The sequence below is a fragment of the Coturnix japonica genome, chromosome 3, assembly GCF_054131305.1.
Source record: "Coturnix japonica strain WE chromosome 3, WE-NBRP24, whole genome shotgun sequence".
Taxonomy (NCBI): Eukaryota; Metazoa; Chordata; class Aves; order Galliformes; family Phasianidae; genus Coturnix; species Coturnix japonica.
This window is the reverse complement of record NC_140665.1, coordinates 78,152,890-78,177,824: the sequence shown is the minus strand read 5'-3', so window position 1 is coordinate 78,177,824 and position 24,935 is coordinate 78,152,890. Positions and strand designations below refer to the sequence as shown.

At 41.9% G+C, this 24,935-nt stretch overlaps 1 protein-coding gene across 1 annotated transcript in view; it reads right to left on the bottom strand.

Moving 5' to 3' along the window:
• Nucleotides 1-23,732, bottom strand: part of B3GAT2 (beta-1,3-glucuronyltransferase 2) — a 76,230-nt gene extending 52,498 nt beyond the window's left edge. Inside the window, exon 1 of the mRNA XM_085541980.1 lies at nt 23,614-23,732. The gene's annotated coding sequence lies outside the window, so the exon portion shown is untranslated. The remainder of the gene's footprint in view (nt 1-23,613) is intronic.
• Nucleotides 23,733-24,935: the final 1,203 nt, after the last annotated feature.

Here is a 24,935-nt window from a genome sequence, read left to right as displayed (position 1 = left end):
AATTTTCACATGCACATCTCAGGCATGCTCTGCCTGGCTTTTAGCAAACAGCATTCGGAGGCATATGAATGACAGGAATGACCTGCAATGCACATTTTGATCTTGATGTAACTCCATGTTGTATAAAAAATGCTTTGTTAAGGGACATGAAACAAAAAGATCAAAAACATGAGCACAAGGAAGTGTTACTACCTGTCCCTGTGTGGGCATAGGCCAAGGATGTGGAGAATGAGAGCAAGGTCAGTGGGCATGGTGCTCAGCAGAATTTTATTCAACACCAGTGAGCAATAAAACCCCACACAAGGGGAAGCCAATAAACTAGAAGGGAGATGGTGGACAAGTATCCCAGCAGCAACCAGCATTTTAGAAATCACAGCCCCTCAGCAACTATGGAAACCTTGTACTGTCCACATGGGCATAAATAATTCAGGGCAGACCCACTTTAAAGGCTGAACTTATCACCCAGGTCCAAACAGGTGTCTTCTTCCCTTGGATAGGTGGTTTCTATCTTTTATCAAAGCTCAGCTTCATCCCAGCAAAGCATAGTAGTTTCAGCTGGGAAGAGAAAAAGAAGCTACTGTTTTTGGAGGGAAAACATTACATCCCTGGGACCCCCTGATGAGCCTTCTGTCCAGCCTCCACTGCTTACATATGCTAGGCAGCACAAGTTCTTTCCCAAAGTTCAGGTCTTTCTACAACATAAAAGTGTTGTAAGCTACTTATCTGCAGCTGAATTGCTTTTCCTGGGCTACACACATTAATTGCTGCAGCATGTGCTGCCAAATTGAGTTTGGGGGAAAAAAAAAACATCAGTAAGTGCCAAGTAATCTGTCTTAAAAAGCCACCTGCACTAGGAAAGGAAATAAAGGATCTAGGGGTGCCTGGAAGCTTAACTTCACCAAAGGGGTAGCCAATGGGTAGGCTTCAGTCCTCACTCTCTTCCTTCTTCCTTGCTTTGCCTTTGTTCCTTTGCCTTTTCTTTGCGTCCTTTCACTGTAATTCTTCCCTGCTGATTAGTGGTACTAAAGTAACAGCAACAAGAAAAGTGAGAAAAAGAATCACAGAAGGTGCCTCTGAGTGCCATCTGGCTCAGTCCCACTCATTCAGGGACACCCTGCTCTGGGTGTTGGGTAGGCAGGACACGTGCCACTGTAAGGCTGCACCATGTGATTCCATCTGCCTGGCTCTAATAAGCATAGAGGGATTTTTATGCATTATCATCTCCTTTCCAGTTGTTATACGTCCCAAGGGCTCTGCTCCCCTTAAATTGAATACCGACTGGTCTCTTGAAATAAATGCTTAGGAGTCACAAGGTTACTTAGACTTATGGAAAAGCAAGGATGGGAGAAAAGACACTATGGGTTAAAACAAAACACAAAAATAAGGGAAGAATGGAAATGATGGAAGCTATGCTGTGAAGGATTGTCTGGCTTTGGGGTCTGGTTTTTGCAAGCCATTTTGAGCTATAGATCTCAAGCAACATAAAAGGCAGCAGCAGTCAGACACCCTAATCACATGGAGACCTGCCTGCCATGTTGAATAGAACTCCCAAAGTAGAAAGCACGTGACTGGAAAAGGACTGTCTGTGGGAGCGTATATTGGATTTTTATTACTTGCAAATAGCTGTTAAAACATTTCTTACTGCAATTCCAATTCATTCAAAATTTTCAATACTCTCTGTTGAAGTAGATTAAACTGCATATACCGTCCTTAAAAATCAAGTGTTGGGTAGCTTCCAAAGAGTCATAAAGCTAAGGTTGCAGGATGATAACAGTCATTTGTAAAAGTAAATATGATAAAATGAACAGCTGCTTGCATGAGGCAGCACCACAGACTTCCTAATTACTAGATCAGTTCATTTGGGGCTTCAAAATAATTTGAGTTCTGCTTGCCTGAGTGCTGTTAATTGATCAGAAAGTAAAGCTGATCACTGCTTTCTTTTCCCATGACACGTATGTTTTAATAAATTATTGCTTGCAACTCATGCAGTGTTACTCATTATTGACTTCAGATACATTAGCTGGGTGGATGGCGAGGACCATCCACCATTAATATCCCACTGGTGTGTGGTTTGTTTTTGGTTGCTGTTGCTTTTTTATTGGTTTTTGTTTTGTTTTGTTTTTTTATGTTCTCAGCAAGACCTCTCTGACAAAATCCCATCCAGGAGCCATTGGCTTTCAGAAAACTGCAGAAGTAGCTTTCTGTGTAATGTGTTCAAGTAAGCTCTTCCTATTAGAATTTTCATACATTAAACACATTTATTTGGCCACAGGCAACAAATCTCAGGTGACAGTTCTTTAAAATAAGGCACGTTTGTATGCTATGCTGGGCTTCATATCTAAATTGATGTTTTCTGTTTGTTTTTTTTTTTTTAGTAATGCTACTCTTGTAGCAATCTCTTGATAAAAGGAAGCCCTCTCCTCTCTGAAACACTGGTATGACCAGGGATACATTTTGGATGCTGTTCTGGAGTGGTAGCACTGGTGCGGCCTTTGGGGAGGTCTGACTTACACTGCATAGTGATTTGGTGTCACCAAATGACATAGTCAGAAGTGGTGGGTCAGTTGGCCCCACTGCACGTTGGCTCCCTGGATTACAAACACTGTATCAATGACTTTTCTTTGAGGGGAAAAATGTTTACTGAACTTGTGTGAGACTCAGTGGAGGCAAATGGGTGAGGCCAGGCTCTTGGAGGTATGTAGTGATAGAACAAGGAATAATGGCCTAAAACTTGGACATAGAAAGTTTTGTACTAACAAGCAGACAAACTTCTTTATGGTAAGGGTAATGGAGCCCTGGAACAGGTTGCCCAGAGAGGTTGTGGTGTTTCCTTCTATGAAGACATTCAAGACATGTCTGGATGCCTACCTGTGCAATGCAGTGCGGGGTATGTGCTTTAGCAGAGGGGTTGGACTTGGTGATGTCTTGAGGTTCCTTCCAACTCCTGTGTTTCTGTGTTACAAAGACATGCTGGTTGGCAGGATGGGGGAGAATGGATGAAAAAGAGGCAGGGAGAGACACACAAAAAAAGGAACAAATGATACTTAAAAAGAAAGATAGGAGGAAGAGCCACTGAAAATGAAATAAGAAAATATGAAAGAGAAGCCAAAGAAGATGAAAAAATAAGTAGCACATATGTTTAGTTTATAGGAAGTTGGCTGACAGGTTGAATTTCTACTTTGGTCAGGGAATTAAAACTGTGGTGGGCTCTGGATGAAAAGTGAATAGAAAATACCCTAAATTAAGAACTCAAAAGACTGAAATCTCTTTGTAAAACTGTTTTGGAGCAACAAAACCACCATATTACAGTACAGAATCTTGTTGATGAATAATTTGTAAGTAGAAAAACAGGCAAAATGTCTTAGGTAAAAGCGCTGCAAAATGCTCACAAACACTGATGAAAGAAAAGACCATATTCTGTTATCACATTTCCTTACTTTGATTTTGATTCAAAATAGTAACATAAAGAACATTCTGTGATAAACAATAGTTTTTCCTCTCCTTCCAGCAGCTGTCCAGGCTGCTTTGGCTGGTGGCAGTTTCATAGAATCATAGAATCATTTGAGTTGGAAGGAACTTCTAAAGGCCATGTAGCCCAATTCTGCTGCAATGAACAGGGACACCTACAGCTAGTTCAGGTTACTCAGAGCCCCACTCCAGCAGCATCAATCAGGGCACCAAAGTGCTCCTATTGGTGTCTTCCTGCTGGGGTGCATGATGCCAGTGGGGATAGGACAAGCTCGCCTTTGGGATGGAGCTGTGGGTGCTGCCATCCTGCAGGTAAACAATGTCTGATCTTGAAAGGGAAGGACAAGCACCATGCTCTTCATCCAAAAGGCTGCTGCAATTCTGCCATCTCAGGAGTCAGACACACAGCTGTGCACAGGATCACAACCTTGTCCATGGATCTATTATTGGAGATTGTTATGGTAAGGAAGTTCTGGCTCTCCACATTGGCTACAGGATTCACTTCAGCAGGGTGAACTTTTAACCTTGAAATTAATCTGTGATCATTTCTGGTCTTCCACTGTTTTCAACTCATTATCATTCTATCAACTTCAAAGGAGATGTGCAGTCCTGATTTGCATTACTGTCACTAGAGCAGAAATGTACCCTCCATTCCTGACAGAATGGCCGGCACATTTCATCACAAAATCTTCTTCTAGGAAACCCATCATTTGCATTATAGCACTCTGAGTTATAAAATGTGTGAGAAGGGGTATCTGTCAGAACACCCTTCTGTATTTTTTTCTAATCCATAAATCAAACAGACCAGAAAATAGGAGGGAAGGAAAAACTTTAATGCAGTATTGCATTTCCAGGGTAATAGAAAATTTCAGCACCATAGAACACAAACTGATCCACTATGTGCAACATGTCAGACTTTGATAAGCTATGGGTTTGAACTCTTACACATCTGGATCAGGCTGGAGGCATGCACCACCACGCTGCACTTCAGAGTCTGACATGCCAGTGGGGAGAAGGTAGATAAAATAACAACAGCTTCTGCTGCCACCTAGATCAAAGATAAATGCAGAGGAAATGCCAATGGTGGTGTTTATTTTGGCACATTTTGTGAAGGTATTTGTCTCTGAGAAAAGATGCAGGAAGAGCAAAGATGCTCAGAGAGCAGAAAGTAGTAAAGGACCATCAAAGGAAGTTCTGATGCAAAAATGTATGGAAAGCAAGAGAGGAAAAGTCTTAGGGCGTACTTAGAGTGTAAAGAGAACAAGTGGTGAGAACCAGTTATCCCGAAGTCACGCCATTAATGACTTACAGAATATTAGAGTTCTTGGGTGCCCAAAAGCATCACTGGGTTCAAAGAATCATGGGGTGGTTGGGGTTGCAAGGTCCTGGGGGTCATCTGAACATTAAATTAAAATTCAGGAGCTGCACGACATAGTAGTATAACACTGTGTACCAGTGATAACTTCCTTACTTCTAAAATGATTAATTTAGTGTATGGAAATGGTGTGTGTGTGGCAAAACTGGGAAGGACCTGAAACTATTCTTAAACCAGAGCTTGTGTCATTATCTCAGCTCCATTAGTATCTAAATGCAGAACATGTTCTGGAATGGAAAATGCATTTCTCTGCATTTGGAGATAAAAAGTCAGAGGAGAAAGAATAGTTATGAAGATGTATATATTTTTTAATCTGTGAATACTATTTGTTCAAAGCAACTTCATAAACCAATAACATCTTATATTCATGAAAAGGCTACCACCAGAATGCAAATGAGACATTTAAAATCTTAATCACTCCATCACTCAAAAGTACAGTTTGAGAATTGCATGTAATTATGCCACAAGAAATTCTATTAAGTAAAGGTGAATAATTTATTACTTACACGATACAGCCAAAGCTGGAGACTCCAAAGTGAGACATAAAATCTATTTTTATTTAGGTTTTCTAGGAAACAGGAATCAACATTTTAACTAATAGTACTGATATTGGCTCCTGATAAGAACTTCTTGATACTCCAAAACACATGCAAATGGAACACTAATTGAATGGAATGCACCACAGTTGAGAGAGGAAAGGGGAAACACTAACATATGCAAGAGCATATGGATAATGAAAGAGCATATGTCTATTATAATAAAATTATGTTTCTAATATTTAGTAGTTCTGCGGTAGAGACTGAACACGAGTAATTTCAAGCCCCTGATGCAAAATTGAATCCTTCTGTATGTTAAGAATTAGAGTCTTTACAACTCATAGAAATGACTCTTAAATGACACAAAATCTGCAGTTGTGTTTCCTGAGAAGTTGGGTTTGCTGAGATTTAGGACTGCAGAGAGCTTTCTGCATGCAGAACAACACGTGGAGAATTGCACTTTATATTGCAGGCTCTATCCAATAGCGGGTGGATCACACTTGAACCAGCTTCTGCCACAGGACACTGCTGGCTTTGACTTGTTACTGCTTCCAGACAGATGTGGTATGGGTTTACAACAAAGGCCTGCAGAATGGCAAACGGAAGACACTGCTGAGCTTCCTTCCCTCCAACTATGCTTCATCGCAATATTTAGTCTGATTTGGTTAGTCTCAGGGGAAACACAATTTTACATTAGATATTCATGATTATTTTTTCTTTTGTATCACTGTGCTGGATAAACAGGAGCTTCACAACTTGTATATAGCACAGTCAGAGCTGTTAATGATCTGAGTAAAAACTGACTGCCAACATTTTAAAGGAAAAATAGGCAGCTTTACATTGACCCCATGTAGCCACAGGGAAGTAGCTGAGCAGTTACACTGGTATGACAGTAGCTTATTTACCCAGATTTTGGATAAAAGGAAGACATTTTTCACTACTGGGGCAATGAGGAACAGGCATGGGCTGCCCAGAGAAGCTGTGGATGCTTCATCCCTGGAGGCATTCAAGGCTGGGTTGGACGGGGCCCTGGGCAGCCCGATCTGGTGGGTGGCAGCCCTGCTTGTGAAAGGGGATTGGAACAGATTGGTGTATTGAGATCTCTTCCAACACAAGCCATTCTGTGACAATAAAATTTTTAATCTGGTCAATCTATTCTTTTGTTAAATTTGAAGAAAACTGTTCATAAACCACAGTTCTTTGTCAAAATGGTTTTCAGAACCAGATGGCGCAAAGCCAGGAGATAGCACTTGCAGCATCATCAGTTATTTTCATTCACGTACGAATGTTTTCTTCTTCTGTCTTCTGAAATAAATCTGTCCAGCTGGCTTCATATAAATCTATAGAAAATATATTTGAATCTTCTGCCTTACACAAAAGACACTCTATTTGTTTTGATTGCCTTTGGAGTTGTGTTGTTATTTGGCAGGGCCAATGTCTTCCTTCAGTTCTGCATTGAACCTGTTTTCTCCTTAACCTTGTCAGAAAAGCATGTGCATAGGTGAAAGTATCTTCAAAAGCATCTAGCATTAGCTAACAGAGTGTTAATCTCAGGGAGAGGTGTGAAAAAGGAGGCAGATATAGGAAAGGAGCAGACACAAAACAAGACAAGATTTAATGTTAAGGAGGAAATCAGTATGCAGCCAAAGCACAGCCTGGTTTACTCTTTACAATGTTTTCTCAGAGCCTCTGAGCTGACTTCATGAGAGGCAGAAGGGGCAAGGAGCAGGCGCTGCCTCACACTGCAGCCGCACTGAGGCTGGGGTAGCTGGGATGAGTTTTAAGGCTCCCTTCAGACCAAAGAACCCTCCAGACTCAGGTAGTACTCCCACACCACCAGTCCCTGTAAGAGTATGCTTAAATAAGAGTCACGTCAGTTAGAGTGGTGGTAGCTGCACTGTGATTATCAGCAAGCTGAGAGCTAAAACCCATTGCTATATTAGGGTATGTATTAAGGTTAGATAATGAAGTGTATCACAGTGGAAATATCAACAGAAGGCTACCAAGGTACTCTGCTTTCCCTAGAAATCACTGTAAACAAAGTTTTTGGGTGGTTAGGCTGCTCTGAGAAATAGAAATAGCAAAAATGGATTTGTACTTCATATGGCTCATATGTGATTAAGCTAAAAATAAATGTAAATTATTGTTGGGAAATAACAAGATTCTATTGCAGAAATCTTTTGCCAATGGCTGACACGGTGGCAGCAAAGCTACTTCAGGTGTGTCCTTTTGAGGAGCGCAAGAACAGTGCTTTGAGCTGGAGACAACTTGCAGGATGCCTCCTCACTGACCCCTTATGCAAAGGTGAGGTGCAAAAAGCAAAACAGTGAATACTGCACCAGCGGGCAATTTATAGGTAGGAGCTGGCTCTGGCTGAAGACTGATGAGACTGAGCCTCAGGAGCCATTGCCAGTGTGGAATGCTTTATAACCATGGGTTTTTATCTCCCCTCTCTAGTGTGCATCATTCTTCTGTTAAGCTGTTAATGCATCCTGGTATGTTATGTGTGCCACTGCAGATCACTTTCCACTGTCCTGTACTTCATGTCCTTGTGAAAGTCCATGACTTTTGGGACACGGGGACGTGGAGTGTATACACATCCTAGAGCATTTACTGCAGCCCCCAGGAGGTGAGGAATGATCTGGGTAGGTGTCAGAGGGGCTGTAAAGAGCATCGTGGAAAGCTGCTCCAAACGAGGCAAAATAAATAGGTTTGTGTGAATAGTTTTTAATTTGCTTTTCTTAGACCTTTATAGCATGAAATAAAATGCTTATTTGTGCTATATGAAGATGGATTATGCACAGGACCATAGTAAGTGCAGTGTTACATACATTCTTTTTTATGTATATAATGAATTATTTATCTGACCGTCTATTTAGGTTTATAGAGTGTTAACTGAGTGCATTTGTGAGCTGCAGGAAATGTAATAACTGTAAATGTGCATCTCTGGCAAAAGAGTATCAGATCGTTTCAGAGCTTTCACCTTCTTGGAGCTGAGCCATCTCTTGTTTTCTTCCCGAGGTAATTTTTGAAAAAGCAAATAGGAAGTCAAAATAAAGGGAAAGTTATTTACAAGTGATCAAACTGCTTTTCATCCAGTCAGCTACATGAGGCTAGAGGTGTCAAGAGCACATCTTAAGTCTTGACAGTATCACATATGATCTAAAAGTGTCTCACTGTTTAAGTTGCTGCATTTTCCAAAGCACAGCTCGAATGTTAAGATGGAGAAACAAATTCCCTCTGCAACCTCCTGACTGCAACGCTGATCTGAAGTCAAGGAACAGGGAAGGAACAGTTTCTGCTATGAAAGCTGTGCTTCCAACAGCTGATGAAGTTACTTCTCACAGTCCCCCACTGCACCCTGCAAGCGTTCCATTGGTTACATCTCAGGCTCCAAGAAGAGGCAGCAGTAGGTGGATTCCTCACCTCCTTTCCCTCTCTGCAGGGTTGGTAGTCCTGAGAGTAGGCTTGTAAAGGAGGAAAGAAAATCCCTGCTAGCTCCAGTATGACTGCTGTGCAACAATATTGCATACAAGTAGCACAAATTCCTCTTTGGGACTACAAAACCATTTAGATAGTTGTTCCAGAGACACCAATGAAGGGATAGTCCCCATCCTGAAATCACAGAATCATTAAGGTTGGAAAAGACCTCTAAGATCATTTAGTCCAACCATCGACTTATCATTCCCATGTCCATTAAAACATGTCTCTCAGTGCCATGTTTCATGAACACCTCCAGGGATGGTGACTCTACCACCTCCCCAGGCAGCCTGTTCCAATGCATCCTCACTCTTTTGGAGAAGATATTTTTCCAAATATCCATCCCGAACCATCCTGGTGCAATTTAAGGCCATTACCAAGCCTAATGAGTCAGAAACCCAGGAAGCTTCTTTGTGGATGATCCCCATTTTTGTTAGGTAAATACCATCATAGAACATTTCCCATCAGTATGACTCGTCTGTGTTTGCAGTGGATTCAGTCATTATGTGCAGAATGGACTTCTTTGGCTGGAGTTTGTACTGATACTTTTTTTCTTGTGAAACACAGGGAATCATTAATATTTTGAAGGCAGAGGAGCACCCCTCACTTAGTTAAATACTGGCTCTGCTCCTCAAAAAGGTGGAGGTCCCAGTTCTTTGTGCTTATAGAGGAAGACAGGTAGATATATATTTTGGAGCACCCGCCCACTTCTTAATTTGCAGTATATGCAGATTATAAGAGCTATGCATAGAATTATATGTTTAGAGGATTTGAACTTAAATATTGTCCTTACTTCTAAACTGGCCTGATCAAATACTGCTATTTGACATCTTCTCTTTCCTCCTCTTTTCCCTGTGGCTTTCATCATTTGAAGTTTCTTTTAAAGTGAAATGTGCACTTTCAGACAATGTTTCTTGAATTATGTATGTATTGTTGCTGTTATGTCCTTCTCTGCTGTTACTGAATATTGAACTTAACTGCAAGCTTGATTTTTCTCCAGTGCTTATATTGTTTTTGCTTCTCTATCCACTTTGAAATTCTATGTTCCTAAAAGTGTTTCAATGTATGAACTGATAAAAGGATCACAGAATTATTAGATGTGCCTATGCCTACAAACTTTAGAGCTGTTGTTCACTAGTTTTGTTTTCTCTAAGACATTTAAGTAGTTATTTTGAATCTCTGAACAACCCACATGACTTTGAGTAGATGCCCTGAGGATGTGTATCCAAATAGCTGTGCTGTTGCTGATGTGGCCTGAAGCAAATCACACAAAGGAGCTTAATAACAAAAGCACAGAGCCAGGACTCAGCAAGACCCTACTGTGCAGTGAAGCTCAGTGATGAATCTCTCCATGGTCCAGAATCTTCCTTGCAGCAGTGGTGGACTTCTCAGGAGCCCTCACCAATACCCATGCCTCTGTCCCAGGCAACCCCACCAAAAAGGCAGTGTCTGTATGTGTTAGTACATCCCCCTAGTACATCCTGTACTGTACAGGATGTTAGTACATCCCTGAAGAGGGACCTCTTCAGAAATCCCATACTAGTCACATACACAAGAATTGCATCCAGACTGATGCCCACTTTATGTAAAATTCATCTGGCTTCTCTCTGTGCATAATTCATCTAGGCAGACCAGAAGGGGACGTTCTGGCCTGGCAGCACTTCTTCCAAGTGAAAAACATTTCAAAGTACAAATACAACACAGGCTGCACCAGTGCTGCATTTACTGCTGTAGACTTTGTGGCGTGTGGAGCCTCCCCCTACTTTTGAAAGGCTCCCATACAGCAATCTTTAATCATTTCCCCTTCTATTCTTCTCCTTATCAGCTGTCTCCACACATCAACCCCCCCTGAACCTTTGTCCTCCATTTTCATCATGTACAATATTTGTCTTGACTTATTTAGATTGCAGGCTCTCTGAGGAAGGGAATGTGCTTTATCTCCTTGGAAGAACTGGCTGTGGAAATGTATGGCACTATATAAATGCATTGTAATACTAATAACACAAATGTGTGTGAAGTTTGTGCAGTTTATGGTTAGTGGATTTTATGGTGACTAAGTTTTTTCCATCGCTTGGGATGACAAACACCCTTTTTAACACTCTCAAGGATCTCAGACCCCGCCTTCTTCTTGTATTGTCATGGAAAGATAAGGTGATGTATCTATTTCTATTTTTTTTGTTTTCTTTTTTAATATGTGAGGCTTGGGAGAAGGAGGGGAGGAGGGGTCTTGCATCTGAGCTGACTGTACCAGCCGGAAGCATCCAATAGCATTTTAAAATGCTAACATTGAGAAAGATAAGGATCTTGAGACAAAAGGCTAGGAGGTGTATTTTATTTGCCCCACTGTAAATCAGAAGTTACTTTTCTAATGGTAAATCATCCAGTGTGAAATGGTATCAGAGTCAGGCCCACAAAGGACCTAAGGTAAGCAAAGGTTACAAGGGGTGACAATAAAGAAATGAGAACAGTAAGAAAAGAAATATGAAGTGCCTTTTGCAATAAACATTGCAGGAATCAAACATAATCAGGCTGATGAATTGGAGGTACATGTGTGCTGGAGGGGTGCTGCACTGTTGGCACTGCTGAAGCACAGCAGAGCCAGAAAATGACATCAGTGGGAGCACTGAGGAACACAGTTTACAGAAAGACTATAGCAGATCAATGAGAGCCAGGGTGACATTAATACTGAGGAATAACATTGTGTTTGATGGAAGACTATTAGGACTTTCTCTGTCACTGCAGATCTGACTGCAGCTGTGATAAGGAGGAAGGCCACAGGAAGATGACTTATGGTTCTTCTTAATAGAAACCTTTGTGAGGTCCCAGAAACTCTCCAGGCTTATGTCAGCTGGCTGCCACCAGTGGTCCTTCAGCTGAATACTGCTTTGATTGAAGGATGTTCCTTCTCTCCTCTGATATAGATGGTGTTTTAGGATTGCAGTTTCCTTTCAATCATGCAGTTTTCACAATCAAAAGACGGCCTACCTGTGCCAATAGGCAGATGTCCTTTGTAACAGTTCGTGTTAAAGAGGAATTTTCCCTATACCTTGACATCAAGAGGTAGAGAAGCAACTAATTTTCTTGGTATTTAGTTCTAGAATTGAATAGAACACCAGCCTGATTTTAAAACTATGACAAGCTTAAATTTAATCTGTCTGCTGCTTCTCAATCATTAGCTCTTGCTGTGTCACTAGTTTTGTTAGAAATTGTCCAAAATCTGATACTAGTTATGTCAATTATTCATTTAAAATCATATTTAATGCATATTGCAAACAAGAAAAGTTCCTTCTAGGTCCTCATCTGTCTGTCACATAGCTATTCTGGCAAGTGCTTTTCTAGGAAGACGTAGTTTTCATTTTCCATCCATTCAGCCTTTGGCCTCCTGGAGTCAGCAAACACCAGGGCTAAAGCTGCGTGCTCAACACCAGGCCAGATAAGGAAACTAAACTACTTTTGCATCAGATACAAGTGAACTTTGCTGTTTTTTCAGTCTAACATTTCCTGAACTGGTGACTTGCTGGCCAGAAGCACCAAGCCCCAAATGCTGTCCTATTATCAGCCCCCTGTGCCATCCACTTCACTAACAATTTTTATTTATCTCTGTATTATGCTGCCACCACTAATTATAGGGTCTACAAATTGTGATTTTACTGTCCATTTACTCACTTTATTATCTGTGATGTTCTGCGGTAATGATTTAGCCCATCTGTAACTCTTCCTGACTCCTGCCCTAAGCCTAGTATAATGCAACACCTTTCTTCTTTTCATATCCAGGCTTAAATTTCCAAATTACATGGGCAAAATTTCCTGGGCATTTTTCCAGTGTCAGATTTGTTTGCCTGTGCCACCTGACACATCCGAAGATACAGAGGAGGATTTGCACGAACACTTACCCTTGTGTGCTTACAATTAATGTTTATGAACTGGGATTTTGCAAGGCTAATTAGATAAGGAATAAGATGCATGGCCACTTGAAACCCAAAATAAGATTCAAATCCTATGAATTTCCTGTGACATCTCTTGCACCATGACTTTGAGATAGTCATCCAAACTGGTGCTCAGCAGTAAACAAAGGGCGTCCCTCCTGGCCCCCACCTCTGGGTGTCTGCTTTAACTGAGAGGGTGCTCTTGGTTCTGCTAAATATGCATCCTTCAGATAGACACACTCCAGTGCTCAAGTAAAACAAAGGAGAACAGCGAGCTGATGGGCCATCAGAAACATAGCAGCTGTCTCCCACAGAGTGTATTCGTAATAAACCTTTACCTCAGATGCTCCTGACTGTTAGGAAAGAAAATGGAGAATTCTGCTCATTCACCAGAGACATGAAGGAAAACTTACTTTTGGTGAATTTGAATACACCAACCAAATCTTTTCCTGTATCTCTCTGTTCCTCCAGCATAGCTCATACCAATAGATCACGCAGATTTTTCCTCATACAGCTCCAAAAGCAAGCTTCTGAGGATGTTTTAAAAGGTTTTGGACTTGCTACCCCTGAGAGTAGTGGAAAAAACTCCCTTTGGTCACTGACAAGATAATGCCAAAATATTTCTGAGAAAGAAGTTAACAATTTAGAGAACAAAACGCATAACAAACTGCATGATTTCCTGCAGTGATGGTTTTGTGTGGTGATGGTGTACTGCAACCCATTCTTACATGTATTCCAGATGAGCAAAAATGGTCTGCTGCTTTCCCACAGAACTGCACAGCAGGTACCAGTGCATCCCAGAGCACTGCTCCAGAAGGGACACATCATCACACAATGGTGGAGGAAGAATTAGTGTTTTTTAGCTTAATGAATGCAATCAGATCACATTTCTCCCCTGCTCTGAGCAGGGCTTACACCTACACATATTCCACACTGCTGCGTGTGACTGGTGGCTATGAACCCCTCCTGATGCTCCCCCCAGTTCCACCCTCTCCTTGCGTCCCTTGCAGAGCTGGCAGCAGTGACACCACATTTCTCAGCTCCTGGAAGTCACACACTGCAGAGGAATTTGGCCCTAACTCTTATCACTGTCTCAAGAACAGCTTCAAAACATGGATTTTCCGTGGTTAGCAAAAAAAGCCCAAACTGTGGTCATTAGCACCACTGCTATACCAAAGTGAGCAAAGCAGTACAAAACTACAAAGAGCGTTTGTTTTTCCTCTATCTGAGCACTGCTGTGAAATATGCCTGCTCTGTTATTAGATATCTCATGAATAAAAATATTGCTACGTTAGCCTTCACACACCAGCTATGTTAGACAGTCTGTGAGTTATTGTTCTTAAGACCAAGAGTTTCAAGTTATGCAGTGGTGTCAGGCAGAATCAGCTTGGAGAGAGAAGGAGCTGCATGAGCAACAAAACAGTTTGCTCTCTGCTGGAGGTGCTGATTTGCATCAGCCCCTGAAATGAAATCAACCCCTGGGAAACAGAGATTTGCTCTTTGGTAAAAATCCTTCCATAAGAATTGTCTTGCATGCCTTCTGGCTTTCTCTTCTGGAGATCAGCAATATGTATAAATAAAGCAAGTTATGCTTAAGCATTAACCACAGTTCAGTTTGCATTGTAACGCAGAGATACTTCAGTAAGCCTGCAGAATTTGAGCTCAGACCTCAAAAGCTGTCTGCTGCAGTTTGATCTGTTTTTCAGCTCTATGCAGTCATGGAAATACGCATGTGTGACCCAGCACGGAGGTGTGTGGAATCCCAAGGAGCTGTCCTGGAGCTGAGATCGAGGTTAAGCTGGAACAATCATAGAATGGCCTGGGTTTAAGAGGACCTCAAAGACCACCTAGTTTCAACCTCCCTGCTGTGTTCAGGGCCATCAGCTACTAGACCAGGCTGCCCAGAGCCACATCCAGCCTGGCCTTGACTGCCTCCAGGAATGGGGCATCTGCAACCTCCTTGGGCAACCTGTTCCAATGAACACCAAAGAGCACTTCCCAGAGCTGGGCCATGTATGAACTTATCCTACTGGGAACCCCTGTCTGCACCCCAGTATCTCAGGAGTTGAGGCACAATGCTTGCACGTGCCCTGAGGATCACAAGAGAGCTCAGGTGCATATTTAGGCTCTGATCTGTTCATTGCCTTCCTCCTTTCAGGCTTAGGAGGGCTGGCATGACACAGTGAGGCAAAGTGTATGTAAATAAATCAGGAGAAATTGATTAACACAGAGAGAAGTAATTTATGAGCATGTGAAGCAGACTGTAATAATAACGAATTTGCTTATTTGAAGTTTCACTTCCCTAGACAGAAGAGCAACCAAGAATACTTCAAAAGTACTTCTCATACATGCTCTTTCTTTTCCACTCTTTCACTGCACAGTGTAATGCTTTCTCCCATTAATTCGGAGTGACTGCAAAATTGAGACATTACCATCACTGAGATCCTCCTTAAAAATTCTCTTTTACCTTTATGAGGGAGCAGGGCAGTGATCAGTTATTTCTTTGGGTTGCATTACGTTTGTTGTCAGTACTAGCCTGAAGAGGCTCTGTGAGTTATTTTTAATAGCATCTACTTTCATACCTCTTACTACTTTCCCTTTGGGCCCTAATGAAAATATCAACCACTTCATGACCTGTGCAGGTTCATGCAGCAGACATGACTTTGAGGATGCTGCCACCACCAAGCACTGGTTTGCTCTGCAGTTGAATGCAGCTCTAATTTTATGAAGGACTGAGTGTTCTCTAATTCCAAGTCATACACACATTTTCCTTCTGCGCTGCATTTCCTCAGTCTCTGCAAGCATTTCTGTTTTCAGTTCTCTGTTGACTGGAATACCAATAGACAACACCTTGCACCTGACTGATCTCTTCCAGCGCTTGGCCATAAGCAGGCAGCAGGTTCTGCTCTGATTCTCACTTATTTTGCCTGGATGCATACCCCATCCCTGGAGGCATTCATGGCCTGGTTGGATGGGGACCTGGACAGTCTGATCTGGTGGGTGGTAAGGCTGCCTATGGCAGGGGAGTTGGGACTGGTTGGTACATTGAGGTCTCTTCTAGCCCAAGCCATTGTAGAAGTCTTTTTTCTCATATCTAACCTGAACCAACCCTCTTTACATTTGAAACCATTTCCCCTTGTTCTATTACCACAGACCCTGCTAAAGAGTCTGTTCTTTCCTGTAGCTCCCCTTTAGATACTGATAAGCCGCTATTGGGTCACCTCACAGCCTTCACTTCTCCAGGCTGGACAGCCTCAGCTCTCAGTCCATCCTCATAGGAGAGGTGTTCCCTCCCTTAGAACATTTTTGTGGCCATCTTCTGGATGTGCTCCAACAGGTTTGTGTCTCCCCTGTGTGATTCTATGATTTCCAGCCCCAAAGCTGTGTGTGGAAAGCCTTAGTACCCACCTGCACGCTGACCACACAGAGCGATGCCACTTGTGTTTCTCACTTTCCCTTGACTGGAGATAACATGGGTTTCGTGACATTTCTCAACTTCCCATTGATCTGAACCTTCTGCCCTTGACCTGTGGCCCAAGCAGCTAGTACTTCATAAGCTGGCTCAGCCCTAGCAGAAACAGAGGCAAGCAGTTCTCAGACAGCTGGGCTGTATTTTTCCTAAAGCACAAGGAAATGTACTTAGCACAAAAGACTCATTTTTTCTCTGGTGTCACCAGTCCAGAATCTTGTATTCGTCCTGACCTCCTGTCTTTGTCAGAGGCAATAAACTTTGGAAACTTCTTTCTTGCTGCTGTTCTTTTCAGGCCAGTATAAAACTTGGCAGTAATGACTTTCATGTTATCCTTTAAAAATGTTTTACCTTAACATTTCCCTTTCTGTTTCCTTCAAACAAAATTCTACCTCCTTTTTAGTGCTTCTCCTTACATTGATAGTCTTCAGGAATGTGCCATCCTAGCCACCAGCTGAGAGCCTTAATTACCCTCTGCAGTCTCATCCTGCAAATGCTCTGGTAATCAGCAAGCCATGTTTTGGCTGGGACCAGACAGGTCAGCTGTTTATTTTGTTATTATTATTTCTTAAAACCAGATTTGCATAAACATCAGTTTGGGTCTTTGCTCCATAGCATTCTTTTCAAGTGTGCCCTTTCCCACCAATATATTTCATTTACATGTGGATTTGTCTACCCTGGAAAAGCAGACCATGTATCTAGTCGATCCACCCTCCTGCAGCAGATTTTCCAGAGGTATGCAAGATATTTTTCCACAGCGTGGTTTGTAGGACCCATCTCTGCACATATTTCAGTGGCATGAAGAGAGACTTTAATGTGCCTATATGCACTGAACTGCAATTTCTGCAGCAAGTACTCTTCATCACTCTTCCCCTCACCCTCTCTGCGCTCTCACACCATGCAGAGCACCTCAAATATATAGCCTGTACTTGACAACCTTGGGCCTATTTTTGTGGCCCTAGGTTTCCACACACTTAAGAAATCATCACTGAACTCTTCCAAAGGTGCTGTCAGATGTGCTCCACTCAGTGTCTCATCCTGTCACTTCCCACTGAACCTCAGAGCCTTGCTGATATATCTGGGATTTGTTATTCTCCATTTCAAATGGATCTTACTATTTTCAGGCTAGCTTATCCTTCCAAAACAACCCAGTAAGGACAATGAATAACAGCAGCTTCAAAGAGGAAAGGTAGAAGGGACAAATGCTTGTCTCCTTGGCAAGCCCTCCCAGCCTCCAGCAGCTGGCAGCTTAGTGGCATGCTGAGCTGCAGCTTGTGTCTGAGCTATTGTGTTTAATAGGTGAAAACAGTCCGGTATTAACAAATCCATCTAATCCATTTTAAAACACACTCATACCTTTGACTTCTGTGATAAACTGCAGTGGTAAGCCCTGCAGCTGTGTCCTGTGCTTTGTAAAAAAGAACTTCCTTTTGTTTGCTAGAAAGCAGCTGCATGACCACTGCAGTGGTACCTTTCTGTACTGAGTGTGGTAATGGATATAGCAATCTAGCACATCTTAACCAGGAATTAACCAGCAAGTCAGGGGAGGTGATCTGTCCCTCTGTTTGGCACTACTAGGACACAAGAGAGATGTGAAACTACTGGGGCACATCCAGGAAAAGGCCATGAATACAGTGGATATACTGGAGTGTCTGTTGTATGAGAAGAGGCTGAGAGGTGATTTTTCAGCCTGGAGAAATCTCAGAGTGAATCTTATCAGCGTGTATAAATGCTTGATGGGGGATTAGAGGAGACAGATTCCTATAGAGAGATCATGGTAACAGTTCAAGAGATAATAGAGCACAGGATATCCATTGTGGGGGTGGACAAACACTTGGGCAAATTACATGGAGAGGCTGCAGAATCTTCATCCTTAGATATTTCAACACTTGCTGGGAAAGACCCTCATCAACCTCATTTGAGGTTATTTGAGAAGGGTTAGGACTAGATAACCTCCAGAGATCCACTCTAACCTAGATTATTCTGACTGTGAATAACCATTTTACATTTACTTTCTCAGAGCTGTCCAGGATTCCAAGAGTTCTTGCTGATTTAACCCTTCCTCATGTGGAAGTCACTCAGTACCTCACTGCTCATCCTCAAGTATTTTCTAGCTTTCCTTCTTGAAATGCGAACAACCACCACATAGAATCACTCAGGTTGGAAAAGACCTTCAAGGTCACCAAGCCCAACCACAACCTAATCACACTACCCTAACTCTAACAACCCACTGTTATATCACACCCCTGGTGACTGAGAAAAAGGCAACACCATACTCATCATACTTCTGTGCCAGGAAAGATCATGGAGCAGAGCAGATTCTCTTGGAAACCATACTAAGGCACATAGAAGACAGGAAGGTGATATAGGAGAGCCAGAGCAGCTCCACTGAGGACAAATCCTGCTTGACCAAACTAATGGTATTTTATGATGGCATCCCTGCATCAATGGACAAAAAAAAAAAAAAAAAAAGAGCCACTGATGTCATCTGTCTGAACTTCAGTAAGGTCTTTGACATAGTACCCCAAAACATCCTTCTTTCCAAGTTAGACAGATAGGGATTTGAGAGGTGGATTGTACACTGGATTGAGTCCAGAAAATGGTGATCAGTGGCTGGATGGAGACTGGTGACAAGTGGTGTCCCCCAGGGGTCAATGCTGGACCAACACTCTTTAATATATTCATCAGTGACACTGACAGTGGGGTCAAGTGCACCCTCAGCAAGTTTGCTGATGACACCAAGCCAAGGGGTGCAGCCAACACACCAGTAGAGTGGGATGCCATCAAGGGGGCCCTAAACAGGCTTGAGCAGAGGGCCCAGGTGAACCTCACAAGGTTCAACAAATCCAAATGCAAGGTCTTGCACTTAGGTCAAGGCAACATCCACTACCAATACAAGCTGGGGATGAAAGTATTGAGCATAGCCCTACCAAAAAAGGGGCACCGGTGGATGGGAAGCTGGACATGAGCCAGTAGTGTGCCCTCACAGTCCAGAAAACCAACCGTATCCTTGGCTGCATCAAAAGAAGCATAGCCAGCAGGTTGAGGTACCTCCTTCTGCCCCTGTACTCTCACCTGGAGTACTGCATCCAGATGTAGAGTCCTCATTACAGAAGAGACGTGAACCTGTTGAAGCATGTCAAGAAGAGGGCCACAAAATTGATGCAGGGAACGGAGCTCTCTTCTATGAAGACAGGCTGAGAGCTGAGGCTGTTCAGCCTGGACAAAAGAATGCTCCATGATGACCTCATAGAAGCCCTTGATGAGGGGAGGTACAGGAAAGAAGGTCACAGACTCTTTAACAGAATCTGTGGTGATAGAAAAAGAGGAAATAGTTTCAAGCTTAAAGAGGGTAAATATTTACACTAGATATAAGGAAAAAGTCTTTCACAATGAGAGTGGTGAGGCGCTGAAGCAGGTTGCCCAAAAATGAGATGGATGCCCCATCCCTGTAGGCTTTTGTGGTGAGGCTGGATCAGGCCCCGGGCAACCTGATGTAGCTGTGGATGTCCCTGCTCATCACAGCAAAGTTAGACTAGATAACTATCCTTCCAACTCTAAGGATTCTGCAATTAAGTATGACATTCCTAATTCTACTACATTCTCCAGAACAACAGAGCTGCCTTATTTTCTTTCAATTTTGTCTAATGTAAGAATGTTCTCAGATAGAAACCAAGGACTGATGTTCCTCACAGCTTCATCATACACTCTGCTAGCCACTCCCTTCTTTCCTGAAGTACATATCCCACTGTTTGTTTGGTTCCAAGCTTTTCAAAAGAGTACATTGCTCTTCATGAAACTAAAGGCCAACCATGTTCCCAACAGATGAATGCAGATATTTCCCCTACACCTAAGCCTGATTCCAAATACTTTTTCTCCACTTTCCATCACACTTCAGACATTCTAGATTTATCATACTCAGTTCCAAGCATTACCCATTTGCTGACCATTTCCAGCATTATATTTAATATTAGTATATTTTATCACCATGTTGCCTAATTCACTTCTGTTCAGTTAAAAATGAATACAAACTCAATTTGCTTTCAGGCTTCATTTCCCTGCATGGTGTCCATTACACAGAGGTTTTCAGTGAAGTTGTTGGTGTGATTTTGTCCATGTAGAGGGCACCCTTTCATTGTCTCTTTGTAAGCTATCTGAGCAATATTCTCCACTATAAACCTTGCATTGGTTCCCACGGGCCAGACCTTGTCTTGCCTTGTAATATTTACCAGAGAACGCATAGTTTCTGATACTGTTTTGTTAAAGGATTTGGCTTCAGTTTCTGAATCCATTTTATGCAGTATCTCTGATTCTTTACTGAATCGCAAAGACCTTGTTACATTCTATAGGCTTTACACCAGACCAAGATTCAGTTTTGCTTAGAAAAAAATTTAGGTTGCTTTGTTCAGATTTAATCCAAGGTCTTGCTGAATTCCAATTACTTTTTTTTTTTTTTTAAATATATGATTTTAAATATTTTCTCCCTCCAGTCAGAAATATATATTGCTAAAATTGGAAAATGTGATCAGTTGCAAAACCTCTTTTGTACCCTGGAAGCATATCTGATGCTTGCATCACTTCACCATTATTCCTCATTTTTTATGCAGTAAAAAAACTTCATTATCATTCTGATTTAATTGAAAGCTATCAAAAACAGAAAATGCTACAGAGCCAGTAAGAAGTCAGAACTACATCCTAGCATTTGCTATTTTCTACACCCATTTCTTCTAGACACTAAACTCAGACTCTCTCCAGTTGTTTCCGAAGAATTTCGACATCATTTTTTAATCCATTAATCTTTTGGGAAATGTCCTTATTTCATTTTATTTCTGTACCCACACAGAGCAGTTTTATTTTATACTTGGGCTCTGGCTGATCATGATTTCAGCTCATGAACCTCTGGCTGACAACAGACTTGGTCCCAACCAATGCTTGCCAGAACCTGCTGGGCTCCACGCAGCCCTCCTCGCTGCTACTACAAAAAATGCAATAATAATGGATAAATACAGCCACAATGCTTAGGAGACAGCAGGAAGTCAATTTACAATTTTAATATGTTACCTCCAGGGTTACAGAGCATCACACATCTGCTTTCTTGCCATAACATTATTCCTTCAGGGTTCTGCCTTTTCTAAAGGTAATGAATCCTTTCTGTTAAATGGGTCTATCAGTTTATGCAAGGAGACCTATCTCTGAACACAGAGTAACCCAAAAAGCAGCGCGAAGCAAGAAGTCAACCACATATAGGGAAAGGCAGTGAAGGAATGTGTGAGGCATTACCTGATGGGCAGCCTCCTGCACAGAATTCAGACTACAGCATGAGTTCTGGTAACAAAATGAAAAAGGACAGGATAGATACAAGATCTGAATTAGAATGAAACCCTCCTTATGACACCACTTCTTGCCACCTCAGTTATATGTTTTATTTTAATGTATCCCTATTGGTGACCAAGTCAAGGAGCAAGGGCATGACTCTCTCTTACTTCAAGCTACAGACCCATTATTCTACCAGTGGGAAATAAGGCTTTCGCAGTCTATTATAGAAAGCAAAATTGCTTCATCCTCAGGAATCTAAGTATTTCATGAACTAGCAATAGGGAGCCCATACAAAGCTATAATTTGCAATCTGAATCTAATTTCAAACTTCATCTCACCAAAAATGAAAATTAATGTATGAAGGGACTCCTTGTATCTCAAGTACTCTCCTTCTGAATTCTATTACCTTCTGAGTTAACCCATAATTTAGGTGTTTTTTTTTTTTTAAACAAATCAAATTGAAATTGATGGATGCTTTAAAGTTTATAGTTTAATTTCTTTGTGTACCATATCTTAACAAATTACAGTCAGTTTCGGATAAAATCAAGTGTACATAATATGAAATAAACTTGCCAAGAAACCTACTTGCTTAGGCTGAAGAGCCTTCAAATCCTCTTAGCATAAAGGTGAACTTTTAATAGACCTTATCCATGTGTGTTGAAATCATGTGATCCTGCATGTATACTGAAAATAGATGGTAAGGACGAATAATTGCTAGCCTAGATGTGGCTTTAACCTCTAATTCAATGCATACATAATATATGTCCATCTGGTTTGAAGAATACTACATTAGAAAAGACAGGCTAGACAAGAATTATCTTAATGGTAGTGACAAGAATGATTTTGAGACACTGGAAAAGCAATGTTTCCCAAGATACAGTAGGAAAGACAGCAGTGCCTTTATGCAGATGGAGTCTTTTGAATGGCACACTTGCCAAAGACCAGATAGACTTGACAGTTTCAACGAACCCTCATACCCAGAGGCTTGTGAGGGTCTTCTGTTACCAGCTCAAGCCTGCATGGCAGAGAGCCTCTTGTCTTGTAGGTTTACGATTTGAGTTCACTTCAGCTGTGGAAGTGAGGCTGAACTAAAGATTGTGTGCCAGCACACACAGCAATAAATAAAGGCATAACCTGCAGTAAAGACAACTCTATGCAGTCTCTGAGCATTGACTGACCAAAGAGTCCACATTCTGCTCCCAGATCAACTAGACTTAAGCATCTCAGACTGGCATTTTCCCATGCCAGCTATCTGTCTCACTCTAAGCTTTTTATTGTTTGTTTTAAAGCTTTTGAGAAACTAAAAATGACTGAGATCAGCTGAGATCTCTGGGTCCCTCTGGCCCAACTGCTTCTCCAGCAGGGACACCTAGTGCAGGGGAATCAGGACCACATCCAAGCAGTTTTTGAAGATCTCCAAGGAGAGTTCATAGGCTCTGGGCACCCTGTGCTGGTGTTCCATCATCCACACAGCACAGAAGTGCTCCTGGTGTTCAGGAGCAACTTTCTGTGTCAATTTCTGTCCATTTCCTCTTGTTCTGACACCGGGCACTGTTGAATGAACATCGGCTGTTTCCAAGGGTAGACTCAAAAGATATAGTTTCACACATACTGGAAAAGCAAATAAAAGATCCTTCCTAATCCCTTGATAAGGTCTTTAAAGAAAAAACTTACAGTCTGCGATGACACTCTCACTCTGTTATGTATGTACACTCCTCAACCTCTGTGAAGGCTCCCTGAATTTGGATCAAATGTAAAACCCCATGAGAAGTTCCATATCCACATGTAGCCATTAGACAGTTGAATACAATGGGAAAGGAACTACAACAGAGATGTGATGATGTGAGAACCAACACAACAGAAAGGGGGCTAAAAGGAAGGGAAGAAGTTTACTCACGTGTATCAGAAGATCCCAGGTTTTCAAGGAAAAAATTCACCAAGAGGAAATCCCCAGAAAAAGATCCTTCCCCTGTGGCAGTCAGCCCTTAAATGGGGGGGAGGGGGGGGGGGGGTAAAAGAGGTGTAGCCAGGCAGGTGAATTACCTTCACTTGTGTTTCCAGGGCTGATGGGTCCTTTCCTCAGGTGCTCAATCAGTGTTTCTGGCTGTTACTCAACAGTTCCAATACACCATGTGCTCAGGGGAGAGTTACCAGGAGCAGCTGCAGAGCTAGTAGAGGGAGGGCACTTACATCAGCTGCATATTTACCAGTGTACACCATGTAGATGCTCACCTAGGAGATAAACAGGGAGGACAGAAAGAAAAAGAAATGCTCAAGTTGAAATTGTCTAACAAAATTAATTCAGCCCCTTACACAAATGTATTCCCTAACCTTGAGGGCATAGCTTTGAAATATTAACACTGAGAATCATCTCTTACCTGCAATAAAAACAATGCAGTCTTCAAACATTATATTTCCACAGAAATTATTCTGATCTTGCTCAGGTTTGTTTTGCATTGCTGTTACTTCTTCTGAGCGTTCTTATTTTTCCATTAGGAAGCCTGGAAGAGTAGCTCATGTAATATGAGTTAATGTAGTTATTTCCCTGTGGAGGAAAAGTAATCACATGAAGCACAAGTGCTTGTTTTTGTGATTGCTCATGAGGACTAGGTGGTACTTTCGTTCTGCCTTGCATTATCAATTGCTTCAGTTCTTAACTTGGAAGGTCCAAAGAGCATGACCGATTTGATATCACGTTATCACTCTGTGCTGGCCTGTCAGTACTTTTCCAGAAGAGTAACAATGCAATTCAGTAAATATCCACGTGCACAAATGCAAATGATACATGAAAACGATACTATTGACTAATAGTAAAGAAACAGGTGATTGAAGTGCAAAGCAAAGTGATCCAAATAACTTGTCAGACCCATGAACACAGAGCTGGCCAACCTGCTGTGTGCCTCAAACACAGCAGAAATTTGCAGAACAACAGTTTCTGCAGCCCTGGTGTCAGTAACATCTACTGTGGCTTTCGGAGGCCATTTATCAAGAATGATCCTAAGAAGGGTAGATCTATTATTTTGAACATCACAGCTTTATGTGAACGTATAGACAATGGTGTAGTAGCCTTGCATGTTTTATGAACAATTTTTATTTATTTATTTTTCTGCAGCTAAGAAATATATTCAGAAGCAGAAGAAAGCACAGATACGGTTGTTAGATAATGTATGTTATTTGGAATGGAAAGTTATTCTTCTGCCTATTGACATTAGTGTTGTTTTTTCTCTCATACGTACGCATTACCTCACTTTCCCTGCCACAAATCCCAGTGAGGCACTGTAGCTCAGCAGTTCAGTGTGTGAAGTCACAGTAAGGAGCCTCACAGCACCCACCACTTCCACGGCTCTGTCCTTTAAGCTTTTAAA